The following is an 11,495-nucleotide window of genomic DNA, read 5'->3' on the forward strand; positions in this document are numbered from 1 at the left end:
CCCTGATTTGGCGAGTATCTGGCGGAGATGATGGTGAAACCAGAAGTGCGTGGCGACTCTGCCATCTTCGGTGATGAAGAGGGGATCGTGCGGAGAAGAGTGGCGCGCTCATCTCTGGTGTAGGTATGCCAGGATGGGTTCGTAAGGGCTTAGGTAAGAGTTTAGTCGGAAGAGAAAGATGGGATGAGAGATGCCGAGCTGGTCGGTCTTGCTTCGTTTGAGGTTGAACCGGAGGGTGTCGTGGGAATGGAAGGAGATGTCGGAGAGGGTTGCGTGTCGAGAGGGATCGTGGGTAGCAGTGGCGGAGGTGAATTGTGAGCATCTCAGGAAGCCGAAGAATGCCAGGAGGAACTTGGACTGGAGGGTTGAGTCGATGAATGGCGATGAATATCCTGAGCGGAGGGTGAGGATGCAACGGGCGAGGAGGTCTATGGTTAGGGGTAAGCGTTTAGGTGCGAGCTGGGGTTCTGCTTTGCGTAGGCCTTTGATCAGCATGGTGACCTGGGGATGAGAAATGGAGGGGGACGGCGCCCCGGAGAGCAGTTTGGCAAAGAGGTTGATGCCGCTGAGGTATACGTGGATGGTGGATGTTCTGATTTTGAGAACCGTGTGGGCGTAGGTGATGAAGCTGGTTATCGTGAGGAGGTCAAAGGAAGGAAAGGGAAGGTGGTGGAGGGCGTGGAATGACTTGAAGCGGCACCAACCGCTGTGATAAGATGACAGGTGTTCGGTGACAGACTCTTCAAGATAGCGTGCTGGGATGAGGCGACGAGGTGGAGGAGGTGCAGGTTTACGGGTAGATGGTTGCTGAAAATGGTGGGACTGGTGTCGGGTGGGGGTCCAAGCCTGGCGCCAAGGACTTGAACTTCTGAAAAGAGAACCGGGATAAGGAATCAGCAATGCAGTTCAAATGGCCGGGAATGTGAGCTGCGCGAATGATGAAGTGATGATGGGCCGAGATTAGGGTGAGGAGTCGGATAAATTGCATGATGTCTAGTGATTGTTAGCGACCTTTGTTGATGATGTCGACGGCTGTGAGGTTGTCTGAGTGGATGAGGATGGCATTTCTTGACCATTCGTGCCCCCAAAGGATTGTGCGATTATGACCAGGTAGAGTTCGAAGAGGGTGGAGGAAGGGGAGAGTGAAGAGAGTTCTGGGGGCCAAGCGGAGGCGAACCATCTGCCGCCGTAATAGCCTCCGAAGCCAACTGATGGTGCTGCGTCGGTGTAAAGCTGGATGTCTTCCGGTTGGGTGGTGTGGTCGTCATAGAAGAATGAAATGCCGTTCCTGGATGAAAGAAAATCTCTCCACATCCTCAACTCCATTTTACATGGGTTATCCAGAGTGATGTGGTCGTGGAGGGATGGAATGGCGGTGGACAGGGATAGCAGGTGGGAGATGAAGGAGCGGCCCTGTGGGATGATGCGGATGGCAAAATTGTCCGAGCAGGGAAAGAAGCTGTCGCTTGGTGCAGCAGTGGGCGAGGAGAAAATTGGAAATGAACAAGGATGTGCGAAGCAGCTTGTCGGTTGGCAGGGAGGCTTGGAAGGTGATTGTGTCGAGTGTAATGCCAAGAAATTCCAGGGATGTGCTGGGTCCTGAGGTCTTCTCGGGGGAAAGGGGGATGCCGAGTAGGTGGAAGGTTGACTTGAGGGTGGAGAGTCCCTGTGCTGGGGGGGAGGATGGCGGGGTGACTGTCAAGAAATCGTCCAGGAGGTGGACGATGTAAGGCAGGTGGTGGTTGTTGAGCAATATCCAGCAAAGGGCTTCGGAGAGTGAGTCGAAAATTTTGGGGCTGCTCCTGCATCCGAAGGTTAGGCTGACTGAAAAGTAAAACTGGCCTTTCCAGGACACGCCGAAGAATTTCCAGAACTCTGGATAGATTGGCAGGACTTTGAAGGCGCTGGTTATGTCCGCCTTTGCCAGCCAGGCTCCTTGGCCGGCAAGACTGATGAGGTTTATGGCGTGGGTGATGGTGGTGTAATTCATGGAGAAATCTGGGCTGGGGATGAGGCTGTTGATGCTTGGGGTGGTGGTGCCGTGGGGTGAGGAGAGGTCGATGATTAGCCTCTTCTTGCCGGAATATTTTCTCGTGGCGATGCCGATGGGGCTGATGTGATAGATGGGGAAGGGGGGGCTGGAAAATGGTCTGATCATGAAGCCGTCCTTGAGCTCTTTCTGAAGAAGTGTGTCCACTGTGTCAGGTTCGGTGAGTGCGGATTGTAGGTGGTGGCAGTTGAATGAGGAGTCGGGGGTGGTAATGAATCCTGGATGAAAGCCGAAGGTGAAGCCGTGGATGAGGTAGTGGACGAAGGAGCGGTCGGGGTGGTGAGTCAAGGCGGTTTTCAGGGCGGAGATGTTGATCGGTGTTTTTAGATGGTGGCCTAGTCAAGTTGCGTGTTTGGTGGGGTTGTGGGGGCAGGTTGATCTGGTGTGGGCGCCGCCGCAGAAGGAACAGGTGTGGAGGAACCGGCAGCTTCAGAGGTTGCAGCCTAAATCGTTAAAGTTATTGCAGACCATCCTGCCGCCCTGGAAGAGAACTGGCTTCCCTTTTTTGTCGACGCCACGCAGGAAGGAGCCATAGGTTGATGATGATGGGTTGGAAGGTGGTGTGAGAGCGGGCTTTGGGGTGATGAGAAGGGGCGGTGCGGTGTGTGGGGGTCGGCTTGGTGTGGTCGGGGCGAGGGGACGTGGGAGTGGGGCCGACACAACGCATGCTGTGGCTGGGTGTGCTGGAGCCCCGCAGAGGTGGCAAGGAAGGGATGGGCTTGCAGCGAAAACTCTGCAATAGAGCTTGGAGTCCAGGGCTCCCCAGTATGTGCCTTGGTTGAACTGGTGGAGGCGGCCGGCGGCTTGGACGGGTAAAGGGATAGAAAAGGAGGATGTTCAGATGGGCCTGCACCTCGACGAGCAGTCGCAGCGTGAGTGAGCAGCCGTGAGTGTGTGATGGCAGGAGCGGAAGTGGCGGTGGTCAGCAGCAGGAATAGCCGGGCTTTGTTGTCGGAGCGGCGGAATGGGATTCGTCTCTCCCTGAGGGCATGCTGGAGGCGGGCGACTGTCCAGTCGCTGATGGAAGTGGCGGAGTTGGTTGATGGGGCCGGACGCCTCAGGCTGGCGGCTCTGTGGCTGCGGGTCGATCGCCGTGAGGATGGACGGTCGGAGGTGCGCTGCCTGGGAGACCGGCTGTTACCTGGGCGGCGACGTGGGTGACTGCGGCCCCTGTGGTGGTGTGGTGGCGTTAGCGGCGTCCAGTTGGAGTCGCTTGACGTGGAGTAGTGGACGAGTTGCTGCCGGGGGAGATGTATGGCGGAGCGCAGGCGTGCCGGCTGCCTGGCTGGTCGTGCTGGCTGCCCGGCTGGACTTACCTGAGTGGAGACGGCCGCGGACTGGGGAGTCTCGGGGATGACGGATCCGTCGGTAAAGAGCTCGTCGTCCGACGGGCTGAGGAAAAGCTCTTGCTCCATCGTGGTAAGAGTTCTTTAGTTTAAGTTGTTTTCGTTTATCTTTCGAAGTTTTTTTGGTTGTTTGTCTGGTTTGACGGTGTCAGAACGTGCTACGAACGGGAGAGAGATGGTTTGGCTTACCTTATGTAGGCTGGAATGGTGATGGGGTCGAGCGTGGGGTTGGTTGGGTTGATTGGGCGCAGGTGATTAGATTGATGAGGCGCAGGTGGTTAGGTTGACGAGGTGGCTGGACCTGGGTGGCAGGTCAGCGAGTGGACTGGCGTGGTCCTGTTCCTGAACCTTAGTTATGATAACTCCATATATAGAGACAGTGCATTGACTGCATGCAGGGTGAGAACTTCACAGCGGCCATGGCCGCTGTTGCCTCGCACTTTAGCCTTGATGCAGCTTAAAAAAAAACTCATCGTACGGACACAGTGGCCTTTGTGCCCCTGGCCCGGTCAGCATAGCAGGCTTGCCTTTAATTACAGCCACCTGAGTGCACAGTAGTCACTCACAGTAACTTCATCGAGTTGGCGGTTCGCGCAGGTGGAGTCTCATCATCACATCGATGAAAGCCTCTCAAACAGCAGCAGCGTCTCAAAACAGAAGAACGAAACTTACAGCACAGCGAGCGAGCGCAGCCGGTTTTGACATGATACATATCTGACTTATGTGGTAGGATTTAGTTTGGTAAAGTTGGAAATATATTCACAGATTCGAACTTACCGGATCAATAACTCATAAGTGAAACCTTCTTAAAACACAAACGACAGCTCTTTCCTACCGTAGTAAGGTAGACAACGAGCTACAACCATATTTTAATCAAAACGAGTGTCTGGACATTAACTCTGGTCTCTATTATCAGCTGTCTGTGTGAGACGAGGGCGCAGGGACCGTCTACAAAGTGCAACACTGAAAAGAGAAACTACAAAAAATTCTATAACTTCACTATTATTTAGAGTGTAGTGTCACCAAAATCACTCCGCACATCAGTGGTCTCCTGCTGGTTATTCTTCAATTTTTTGTTTGGAAAAAATGTGCTTTGCCATAATTTGGGGGAATTTCTATTGGGAGAAATATTCAATAACACTAATCAAATCAATTTCAAATCAATTTTATTTATATAGCCCAAAATCACAATCACATTGCCTCAGTGGGCTTTACAATCTGTACAGTGAACAACATCCTCTGTCCTTAGACCCTCGATTCGAGTGAGGAAAAACTTCACATGTTGATGGAAAAAAAACCTTTTAACAGGGTAAAAAAAACAATGGAAGAAACCTCAGGAAGAGCCACAGAGGAGGGATCCCTCTTCCAGGACGGACAGACATGCAATAGATGTTCGTGTACAGAAAAGAGCAACAATTCACAGTTTACAGGTACATCAACAGAAGATCTGATACAAGTTATGCAATGTTAGTGGAACCAGGAGACGACCGAGCAGGACGAGGCATCACCAAGTGGAGCCCGAGCCAGACGACCTCCTGTCCACCATGTTGACCTGGAAGAGGGCAGGCCACACAAGATAATTAGTAATAGACAGAGAGAGGCATCAAGATTTACAGAAATAAAGATATGAGGAGATAGTGAAGCAGAGGAGAGTAATGATCCAGGAGAGCCCGGGGTGTGACGATCCAGATCAGTCAGTATTTCAAGGCAGCAGGAGCCCGGAAATGGTGGATGGTCCCAGGGGGCCGTGGTCCATCAGAAGGGAGCCTGAAAGAAAGAGGGGAGGAGGAGAAAGAAAAGGAGGAGAGAGAAGAGGAGGGGAGGAGAAAGCTATAGAGAGTGACACAGCTTGCAGCTTGTGGGAACAGAAAACAAAAATAAAGGTTAGAGAAATGCAGTATTTATCAGAATAAACAGATTGTTTCTCGTCGGCAGCACAGTGTAACTCTAGTAGTATAGGAACTCATTGAGACTGACACCGACCCACTGAAGAAGCTTACAGTTGATATCAGGGCTAATTAAAGGCTAAATCGAAGAAGTGAGTTTTGAGTTTAGATTTAAAGCCGTCAACAGAGCCAGATTGTCTGATGTCAGCTGGGAGGTTATTCCAGAGGAAAGGAGCCCGATAGGAAAAAGCCCTGCAGCCAGCTGACTTCTTTTTGATCCTGGGAACCATCAGGAGCCCTGAATTTTGAGAGCGTAATGCCCGAGTTGGAATATATGGTTTAATGAGATCTGACATGTACAACGGGGTAAGGCCGTGTACAGTTTTGTATGTCATCAGCAGCACCTTAAAGTCTGATCTTAGATGCACTGGGAGCCAGTGCAGAGATGCTAAGATTGGTGTAATATGATCAAATTTTCTTGTACGTGTTAAGACTCTGGCTGCAGCATTCTGAACCATTTGAAGACTTTTGGTGCTCTCGCGTGGAAGACCTGAAAATAAGGCATTGCAGTAATCAAGCCTAGACGAAACAAAGGCATGAATCAGGATCTCTGCATCCGCGGTGGACAGGAAGGACCTAATTTTTAGCTATATTACGCAGGTGGTAGAAGGCGATCTTGGTAGTACTAATATTCAGTGTAGTGTCACCAAAATCACTCCGCACATCAGTGGTCTCCTGCTGGTAATTCTACAATTTTTTGTATGGAAAAAATGTGCTTTGCCATAATTTGGGTGAATTTCTATTGGGAGAAATATTAAATAACACTAATATTCAGTGTGGTGTCACAAAAATCACCTCACCCTAACCCTACTTAACAAAAACTACTTTCTAACATAACTTTGACTTGATTTTGGTATTAAAAAATGTTTTAATACATAATCCATGTCTTATTATAAATGAGGATGCTATGGTATCAGTCTGAAAGGCAAATCAACAAATTTTACCCAGTGGCCTTTGTGCCCTGTCATGTGGCCTTGGTGCCCCTGAAAAAAAAGTGAAGGCCAAATGGACTTGCCCCTAAAATTACAAAATTCCCACCCTGACTGCATGCATTCCCACTAGTAATCTACAGTTACTCTATGTAAGCTGAGTCCAAGTTGTCTTTAAGAGAGTCTCTAGATTGTGAAATATTGCACATTGCCTCAGCCTGCAATAAAACAGTGGTCAATTCTTGATACTTTCTCATCTCCTAATTTTTATACTTAATAATGCAATGTCAATGTTGTGTAAGAAGAATCATTAATTAAATATATGAAAGTTACACAAGACAACAATATAGAAGAATTTATGGATTTGACACTGTGATCGGTGATCGGCAATATCGGGATCGGCAGATACTGCTTTTGGTGATCGGTGATCGGCCCCAAAAATCCTGATCGGTGCATCTCTAGTTAAGATCCTTTATATTTGTTTTTCTAATATACCATCACAGAGGAAAACAAATAATCTTAGAGATTCTTGACCTTGAATTGCAAAAAAAAGGATATGCATAATAACCTGAATTACATTTTTGGATCTGGTCTATTTGTTGTTTTCAAAGCAGATCACTTTTTATTTTCAGAGCGTCTGTTGATGCACATTGAGTCAGGGGTCAGTTTTCTACTGGTTCCCTTCAGATCAGGTTCCCTACCTCCAGGTTCTGAACCTTCTGTTGAATAATGTTATTATTCATTGATTTACCTTCTGCTGAGTAATAACATTATAATAACATTATTCAGCAGAAGATAAATAAATAACATTATTCAACAGAAGGTATCCATCATATATTTGTAAGATTACCAACAATATGTGTGGTTATGTACATTTGTCTAGACGGAGGGAAAAGGCTGGTACGTAGAAATAACAGTTTGTATGCAGAGACACAGTTTCCCACAAGCCCCAGGCCATCATGGGTTAAATGTTGCCAGCTTGACAAAATGAGACCTGTCAAGAGGACTGTCACTAAAAAGAACATGGTTGAGTTGATTGTATGTTTTAGGCTGCAGAAAGAATGACCAAAACTGAAACTGTGGTGATAATCCACAGTTGCTGGTAATACAGAAAGGGAGGAAAGGGAGCTGCTGAACTCCCGTGGCTTCTTGGATATCTAGTACCGTCACCTTACCATCTGAGTAACTACCATCTGTCTGGGGGAAATTAATCTTTTTTTCCCATTTGATATGAATGCAGCATGTCAAATGGCAGTCAGATAACACTGGAAAGGTCAGATTGTGGCTGTCTTAAGCAACAGATAAGAACTGTACTCAGTCTCAGTCAGTTGGAGTAGACAGACTTGGATCAGCTCTTTTCATACCACTGTGAACAATTTGATCACCTAAAGGACATGCGTGCAGGTATCTGTGGAAACCTTGCAATGTGGGAGTTTTTAACTCCAGCTGAAGGATTACACAGTGCCTGACAACTCTGCAACTCTCTGATGGACGAATTCTTAAAGGTCAGGGCAAAACTGCGGCTCTTTACTTTGTGTCTGAAAAGTTGACATTTGAGATTTACAAGGCATTCCCCTGATAGGTGACATTAAAAAAAAAGGGAAAAAACACACAGCACAGTAACAGGATTGTGTGATTTTATAAAAAAATATATATACACATAATAAACATAAACATAATAATACATCAGAATTCGCAGTTGAAAAGGCAGAGGACATTTTGCATTACTTTTAGTAAGACTGTCACACACACACCATAAAGTTAACATAGTCTACAGCTATAACAAAAGCATTGATGTGAAGCTCCACTTACACCATTTTTTCTGGTCAGTCAGTACACCTCTAAATATGTAAACCATAGAATTGGTCATGAGGCTGTTGCTAAAGAAAAGGCTGTCATGTTATAAAAAAAACGGGGGATATACTATGTTGATGATCCATGACTGTTTAGGGCTTTGTAGCTTAAACTTAAATAGCATACACATTTTTTAAAGATCAGCCATCAAAGTTTTTGAAAAGCACACTGAAAACATATTATATAAAGTCTTAAATGTACAAATGAACTAATTACTGACTGCTCTCTCAGAGGCAGTATTGTGGTAGTGTATTCTGCTACACTACAGCTGCAGGTAGATAAACTGACTACACAGCCATTCTCCTTTCAGTGACATCAACACACCATACAGCAAAAGCTGCCACTATAAATTGTGTTGTTGTTTTTTTTTTTATATTCAATGAGCATTCATATCTTGTAAACCTGACTGTAGTCTACTTGTCTACTTCTTTTTAATTTACAGAGTGGTTTATTGGAACACAAGCGGTCACAGAGTTTAGAATAAAGTGTGTGTTTTTCTTTATGGTTTTTTTTTGTGAGTGTTGCAGTAAGTATTGCAGCACTTACAGTTCATGCTAGGAATATAAACTAGGGATCTTGTGTAACACACACACACACACACACACACACACACACATACACACCACTGCTTACCTGGATCACTGCCAGAAGTTGGAGCAGTGAAGAAGAGTATGCTGTCTGCATAGATTCATGCACAGCAACTATATTAGAAGATGTACATAGATAGATGGCAGATAGACAGGAAATCAGTTAGTTAGTTAGTTAGTTAGTTAGTTAGTTTTGTTTGCTTTTTTGTTTGTTACAGGTTATGCATGGTCCTTATATCTTCAGTGTAATGCAGTCTTATTTTTAGCTCACTGACCATTTACAGTCCAGAATGCTGGCTGGATTATACAAGCACGCAACTGCCAGAACTCTCATCAGTTCTGCAACAATGGTTCCCACCCCGGTCTCAGAAAAACTAAGTGGAAAAAAGAAAAAAAAAAAACCTGTTTTGTTTTATTGACTCTGAACACTCCCAATATAGCCACAGTCTTTCACATGCTTTTTAATTGCATGGATGTGTATTTTAATTGCTTCTAAGTGGACAAAATAATGTCCAGAGACCAGCTGCTTAATAACTTAAGTCCTTGATAGTGCTGGCAGCCACCATGGAAGCAGAGCTATGTAACCTTGCAGCCTACTGTTGGCCAGCTTCATGATTACCATTCCAACATTGTTACCAGATCCAGCCTGTTTTATTCATTAAGGTAAAGGCAACTAGTGCTCAATGATATTGTCTCCTAAAGATGTAGTTACACACACATTTACACTAGGTGTTGAACAGTGCAAAGACCCTACTCACAGTTAGTTGTTAATCAGATAGTTGTCACTCTAATTTTAGGCCGACAGGATGGAAAACTGAATGCTTTTCCTAGGTTACGAGATAAGAGCTGCACCAGGGTTCGAGTTATAATATGAGGTTTGTAAAAGTTTGTCTGGAACAACCTTCTTTGATCAGAAAAGGTGGTCTATGACATTACTTATCACCTAACTACTGAGTTCTCTACCCAGACAGCTTAACAGCCATTCACACCTGGGCTCACCTAGCCCTTGGAACCTGCATGAAGGCCAGTTAAGACAATGACCCACAAGTGGCCCCAACGACTCTGAAACTCAGAGCTCACCCGGGTCCTTAACGACTCTGTAAGGACACTCCCACACAGAGTTTAATAGCCTGCCAACTCCCCTCTGGTTTGTTAGAACTGAATAATCCTCTTGGATGAGGGGTGAAATGTCATCAAGAAACTGAAACATGTCCAGTTGCCTACGATACAGCACCTAGAACTACCATGACCCGGATGACTGAGAACCTCATCAATATGATTATGACTGTTTCAGTCCCTAGCCATTGATAATTTAATATCAAAGTTATGAAAAGAGCACATATAACTTCTTCCCTTGCCATACCTTTGTACATGATATTCTATTATTAAATGGGAATCATTTTAACCAACATCCAGGTCAAGATCAAGATCAAGATGAACTTTATTGTCCCACAATGTGGGAAATTTGTTCTGGGCCATTTGCCCATGCTGCAGCCACAAGGAACACAGAACATACAGTTACACACAATCACATACAATAGATATGCACATCAATATCATACAAAGTGCCAGAGTGCAAAAAAACATGGTGCATTGAAAAGATGAATAAATAACACCAAGTAAAAAAGTGCTAAAATTGTAGTAGGAAAATTACTAACCTATACAGAACATGCAAACGCAAGTCACCTGACCTTATTCAACAGCTTGATTGAAACCGGAACAAATTAGTTTTTGAATCTGTTCAGTCTGCAGTGAGGAACTCTAAACCTTCTACCAGACGGTAGCAGTTCATACTCGCCATGCAGGATGTGTGATGGGTCGCAGACAATCTTATTTGCTTGTTGCAAAGTGGCCTGTTCATAAATACTCTGACTGGAGAAGTGCTCTTTAACACCAATAATTTTTCCAGCAGCATGAATTAGCCAAGACAGTTTGTTCTTCAGATGCACAGAGAGGTTACCAAACCAAGCTGTGATACAATACCTAATCAGACTTTCTAGGACTGCCTTATAGAAAATCAACATAAATCTTTGATCAACACCATGGATTCTCAGACGACGTAAAAAATGCAACCGTTGCTATAGTCTGCGACAGAGGCTATCAACGTGTGTGCTCCAGGTGAGTGCGTTGTCAATGAAGACACCCAGATATTTGTATGACTGCACCTGGGCAATGGCTTCGTTGTGGATGACCGCAGGCCTGTGGTCACCCGCTCCTCGAGGGTCAAACACCATTTCAACTGTCTTATTTGCATTAAGAATGAGGTGGTTATCATCGCACCACTCAACAAACCTCTGAATTTCCAAAAAGTAGTCAGATATATCACTGTTCTTTTTCAACAGTGATAAGATTGCAGTGTCATCTGAGAACTTGATAATGTGATTGTGAAAAAACGTCTACACGCGTCTGTATACAGAGTGAACAGAACTGGTGAACTCACGCAGCCCTGTGGTGCACCTGTGCTCAGGATTTTAATGTCAGATAGAGTTCCATTCACACTGACCCGCTGTCTGCGGTTACTTAAAAATGAAAAATACCATTTAATAATAGAAGGGTGAACATTAAAATCATTTAATCTCCTAATTAAAAGATGCGGCTGCAACGTATTAAAAGCTGAACTAAAATCAACCAATAAGAGACTGTCAGGCCTAGGCAAAAATGAGGACTCAGGTGCAGACAGAGAACGGTGAAAGCAAGCTTTTATTCTGATACCCAAGTATCGACTTCCGTTGATGTGACAACTCAACAGGCTATGAACTCTATACTCGTCTGAGCAGACGAGG

At 45.6% G+C, this 11,495-nt stretch overlaps 1 pseudogene; it reads right to left on the reverse strand.

Moving 5' to 3' along the window:
• Positions 1–790: 790 nt before the first annotated feature.
• Positions 791–3,465, reverse strand: LOC115569320 (uncharacterized; annotated as a pseudogene).
• Positions 3,466–11,495: the final 8,030 nt, after the last annotated feature.

This window comes from Sparus aurata, chromosome 18, assembly GCF_900880675.1.
Source record: "Sparus aurata chromosome 18, fSpaAur1.1, whole genome shotgun sequence".
Lineage (NCBI taxonomy): Eukaryota > Metazoa > Chordata > Actinopteri > Spariformes > Sparidae > Sparus > Sparus aurata.